The sequence below is a fragment of the Protopterus annectens genome, chromosome 2.part1 (genome assembly GCF_019279795.1).
Source record: "Protopterus annectens isolate FY-2018-M chromosome 2.part1, PAN1.0, whole genome shotgun sequence".
In the NCBI taxonomy this organism is placed as follows: Eukaryota; Metazoa; Chordata; order Ceratodontiformes; family Protopteridae; genus Protopterus; species Protopterus annectens.
In genome coordinates, this window is record NC_056729.1 from 652,760,108 (window position 1) to 652,766,107 (window position 6,000).

The following is a 6,000-nucleotide window of genomic DNA, read 5'->3' on the forward strand; positions in this document are numbered from 1 at the left end:
AACTTGGTCAGCCATAGTCCTCCTGTGCTTGCCTGTACCTCGGAGAAGTATATGCCAAACAGGAAGGGTCCTAGGACTGAGCCCTGGGGAACGCCACTTGTAACTGGTTTAGAGTCGGACCTAGCTCCTGCAACTCTCACCATGTGGGTTCTGTCCGTGAGCCAGCTGGCAACCCATCTTGTAATGTAGGGGTTTATGGTTCAGGCTGGTGAGCTTGTCTATAATACCAGAATGGGGAATGGTGTCGAAGGCCTTAGCGAGGTCTAGGTAGGCTGTGTGTACCACCTTTCCCTCATCTATAGCCTTGGTAACTGTCTCAAAGAAGTCCACCAGGTTTAGGAGTCATAATCTGCCCTTAACAAAGCTGAACTGGGTAGGGTCAGTGTTTGGAGGTTCCCAATGCCTCTGTTAATAGTTCCATGATGATGTGCTCCATAGCCTTGCAGACCAAGCTAGTCAGGCTCATAGGGCGATAGTTCCCGGAGTCTGTTGTGTCTCCACCTTTGTGGAGTGGAATAACCGTTGCTGTGCGCCACTCTATGGGTACGTAGCCTGTGGATAGGCTGAGTTTGAACAGTGTGCTTAGGTGAGGGGTTAGTTCGTCTTTGAGCTCGTGTAGGATGCAGCCTGGGACACCGTCCGGTCCCATTAATGCTGTGTTTTTGGCTTTGGAGAGGGCTGTTTTAACCTGAGTGTCTGTGATTTCAGGGACTCTACATTCTTCTGGTATGGTTATGGGCCCTCTTGGGGGTGAGAGGGGGTGAAGATTGCGCTGAACCTGTCTGCCAGGATGTTGGCAATACTTATTGGTTCAGTGTATTTTGTGCCATTCTACACTACCTCCGAGCAGATCTGAGCATTGTCACTTAGATTCTTGACATAGCTAAAGAATGCCTTGTGGTTATCTTTGGAGTCCTTGGCAATTTTTCTTTCAAAGCTCGCCTGGATGATTTTATGAGGGATCGTAGTTTCTTGCTGATACTGATCAAGGATGTCTTCCCTTCTTGGGATTTTACTCTTTTCTGTACTAGTTTCCTCCTGTTGTATAGCTTGTTTATGGCAGGTTACAAGCACACACCATGGTGTCATGTGTTGGTTTAGGGAACCGTTCCTAGCCCCTGCACCCCTTAGTCCTTTATGCTATTTTCCAGTCGAGAGTTTTTGTTTTTAAACATAATTCTTAAATCATCACATTTTAAGTTGCAACACAAGTTCACATGCATCAATAGAAAAGAAAAACTGTAATAAATTTATATTATCGTTGTGCAGTGTGCATATTTGTTGTCTTTTTAACTATTTTTATTCACTCCAGCATTAACATAAATTGGTCATTTCCTGCCTTCCCCTCAAACATCTCTCCTCCTGAGCATTTTTCTGCATGTATAATTCCTACAAGTAAATTGATCAGTTTCCTTCTTCCCTTAAACCTCACTCTTCTTCAGAATTATTCTGCATGTATTCACACAAATTCCATTTTTTATGTAATTTGTTTCCTCCTTTTCTAAAAAGTCCACCTTCATTTCTTTTCTAAAGATCTCGTCTCCAGTTCTTTTATCTCCTTTACAATATTCAAAACTTCCATTACAGCAGGATTAGCGTTTGAATTGTATTTGTTAGTAAATGTTTTGATGGCCACCAATAGCATTAAAGTTTGTAAAGCCTTACTATCCCTTGGGAATTTGGGTCTTATATCCTAGCTGAAAAGAATTTCCTTAGTGATATTTTTTCCTGCCATAATTTCTCTTTATGTCCTCTGTAGGGAATTTTAAAAGTCTGACAACTTATTATATTTTCAAAACACATTTTGATAATTTCATTCTTTGTGGAAAAGATTTTGCTATCAGTGCCTGAGAAGTTCAAACCTTCTATGTATTTCTGCTGTAACCAGTTTGTGAGACTGGGTCTGCATCAGTGCTATTTGTTTTGCAAGGGAGAAGAACTTGCTATCTAGATCTGTTACAAGTGTCAGTACTTCAAATCTGTCGCCTACATTCAAAGAAAGAAGATGTTCATGGCGTGCTTCAGCTGTCTGGAGGTGGTGAGAACTTAAGATGCCAGTGCAAGCACTGGCAAGAAGATCCTTTGCATGATCATTGGATGGTGCCAAAATAATATCAGATGGATAGGGAATCAGAGGCCAGAGATCAGTCCCATTATCTTGCCAGAATATCCATAACCATTATGTTAGTGCATTGCAAGTTCTCCCACATGTAAGGAGGTGTCAAGCATATGCTGTTTGGTTGGTGATGAAATGCTATCAGAGAATGCAGTCTTGTGAGAGAAGTGTATCACTCCATGATGTCTGTGCTACCTTTGCATTGCTTAGGAATCCATATCATGCTCACTTGCTGCCTGCTCCCGTTGAGTGATCCCCTGAATCCCTCTGTGTATTCCCAGGATTTGTACTTGTAACTAAAGACTCTTCATCCCACCAAGTCCCAACAAGGCAGGGTAGAGAACCTTCCCTTGGGTCTTTCATTTTCTGCAGGGAAGCCCTCTATATTATATGTCTGCCAGCTCTTTGCATGCTGGTGGGCTGTTTCCTTGCAGAGTGTACCCTAGCCAAACACAGGCTGATCCCTGCTCAAGACCCTGCAGCAGCTTTTCCTTTTCCAACTCCACGTAAGTGGGGAGTTTTTCCACATTTCAGGATCCTGACCCTTAGCATCAGCTTTGTGTTATCTTGTGGTCAGTTCCTCATGCATCTAGCAAGAAGTGACTTGCTTCTTCAGGAGTAGTGGTGGGGAGTTCTCCTTCTCAAAGCTATGGGAAGGGAACTCTAAGCATTATATCCAAAACAGATAAAGATGTTGTTCTCCCCATTTATAGCATCCACCTGATCAGCCTTCCTTTGGAGAAACTGTATAAACTGGACTGTGACTGCTTAGTCTTCACCCCAAAATTGCCCAAATTAGTATCTTGGTAAGAAAGATAGTAGCTCAGGGTTATCTCCTGCTAAAGGACCCTGCTCTTAAATATGGTATGTATTTTATATACAGTCTGGAATCATATAGGTTCTGCATCTCTTTGGATCTGATGGAGGAGGATGCACTGTATATGATTAGTGAAGTGAGATCCTTGCCAAGAGACTTGGAGTGAACTACTAATTAACCTCTTTAGTACACTATAAATCTCTGAGTACGCATAATCACTCCACCTTAATTACTGATAGAGGCTGATGTTTTAGACAGAGTGAGAAAAAGTATTCTCCTTTACCACATTGGGGTGTAGGCCACTTAATTATCTGTCTTACTTGTCCAGGTTCTAGTTCTCTGTGTTAGATTAGGCACTGGTGAAGCTGACTGAGCTGCCTCACTGTGGGGTCAAGGAGGATCTGATTTAAGTATTTTCTTTGGCTTTTACTTTATGCTGCTACGTCACCTACTGCAACTTTGTGATAAAGGTATGTCTTGGGTAGCAGACTGATGAAGATGTCTGTCCAAATTAATGTGGCTGTTCTCCTCCTCCTGGGATAAGCTCAGGCAGGCTGTCATGGGTGTGCCCTGCTCAGAGACCCCATTTAGGCAAGCCTGCCAGGACCTTAAATGAAAACCTCCATAAGAAGATACAAGCACCAACTACCTAGTAGAATTTTATGAAACCACCCATCCAACTCTGTCAGCCCCTGCCGGGTCTGCCCAGATTTCCAGGAATAAATACCCCCCAGGATAAGGATGTTCTGGTCCAAGACTTCAGCCACTATTGTATCCCAAGCAAGTTGTGGCAAACAAAAAGAGCAACCTATTAAACCAGGCAGTTTCAATCCTGATTGCAGTTTAGGAATATTTATGAGGGGCTAGATGTCTGAGTTTGTCCTAACTTGGAGGACTATCACAAATGACCAATGGATTTTGAATGTGGTGACAAGTGGTAACTTTTTAGTGCTGCTAGATCCTCTGTCAAGAAGAACTGCTGTCATTGATCAAGCCACCTTTTGAAGAACTATTTGAGCAGCACAGTCTGAGCCTGTTCCAAGTAGTCATAGGGACTGCCATCTGTTGGAGAGACCTGGAGTTCTGTTCTTGCTTCTTCCTAGTTCTATAGCAGACAGGAGAAGTCATTACATTCTTAGACCTCACTGATTAAAATTGGCACATCTGGTATGTCCACAGAGGTTTATACCCGTCCTGCTACATGGTATCAGGATGAATTCATTGAATGTGATGGATGCCTTTTTGTATGTCGACATTTCTGCGCTTGCACAGAATATTCCTTTGTCTCACTGTGGGTGGGCATCACTTTCAGTACAAATGTTGTCTCTTCTGCACCCACAGCATTTGCTAAAATGCTAGTTGTTGAAAAGTCCATGCAGGAAATGACCTCCATGTGTTTCCTTACATGGAAGAGTGTCTGTTAGTGTCCCCATTGAAGAACTCCATAGGACAGTGTATCCACAGTTGCATCCTGGAGGGGATTTTGTAAATTATGAGAAATCATCTGTATACCTGACTGAGGATTTCCTGTATGGGAGCACTTTTTTTTGTTTGCATTTTTTATTCTAATGTCTGCCAGTCATTGTTCCCTCTGCAATAAACCAGACCCATATTTCACCAGTGGAGTAGTCACTAGTCACAGGAGGCCATCATCCTATAAGTAGTCCATACTTTGACTATAAAAGGTCGATAAACCAAACATTGACACATTAAGATGTATGCAGCAAGAAAGAACCTTGGAGCATAAAAAAATAACTGTCTTTTGCATAGGGATAAGCCCCTCCCCGTGCACCTCCACACCTCCTGATAATTATATATACCAACTCGAGATCACAGTCCCTGGTTAAAAGGAATATTCCCTTACCAAGGGATTGTAGAGGTCACACACGTATCGACCAAATGCAGTTGATTAGTTTTCAGCAAACAAGTACTTAGACCAAAAGCAGGGGGCCCATCTCTCTCTCTCTCTCTCTCTCTCTCTCTCTCTGTCTCTGTCTAGTTACCTGTGTGTGTATTTATGGATCTACTTCTGATTACCGAAATACCATTTATCGGAATCTCATTAGATCAAGACAACAGCACCAAATGTTCACTTAAACGAACGTTCACAGCACCGGAATTTTAAACAGGGAAAGGAGGCAGTTGGCCAACATGGGGAAATGTGACCTTTTCTTCACTATAGTGCAATCTCAGAGTTGGTATATATAGTTAGGGGGGAGTGGGGGGGCACAACCTTCCACCTGGGTGGGTTTGACATGCATCTGTGTGTTTGCTGTTAAATGTTGGCCAACTGCCTCCTTTCCCTGTTTAAAATTCCAGTGATGCGAACGTTCATTTAAGTGAACGTTTGGTATTGTCATCTCGCTCTAGTGAGATTCAGGTAAGCAGTATTTTTGTAATTAGAAGTAGACCTATACATATATGGACATTGTATATATGCGTGTGTATGTATATGTGTGTGTGTGTGTATATATATATATATATATATATATATATATATATATATATATATATATATATATATGGTTTGCCATCAAAATATCGTAAAACAGTTACATGACCTTGCAAGGTCGAAAAGGCACTCTTCCAGGGTGTTGTAACATAGATTTTTAACTGTTTGAATCCACAAGAGCGAATACACACTAGCATTGGCTCTTGTGGATTGGCTATTTAGAATGGAGATCGCACTATAGTGGGGATCAGGAAATTTACCCTTTCCATCATTGTAGTGTCATCTCTGAGTTTGTATATATAAGTAGCAGGGGGTGTGGGGGGGGGGGCGTAGCTGGGATTGCCCCCCTGAAAAACATTTGTAGCGCATAACCGGAAGTCCAGGTAGTTTTGGTAAAGTTGACATTCCTGAGTTGTCGACTTTCCTAAATTACTACTTTCGGTTATGTGACTTTTGACGTTTGGATTTTACAACATTCTGAGTCGGGTAAGTGATGACTCAAACAAGCATGTTGTGAGATTTAATAGGAAACTTATATATGCACACAAACACACACATTGAGTGTTTTAATTAAAGGTCAACTTTCTTTTTCTCAGAGGTTTTCACTGAGCAATC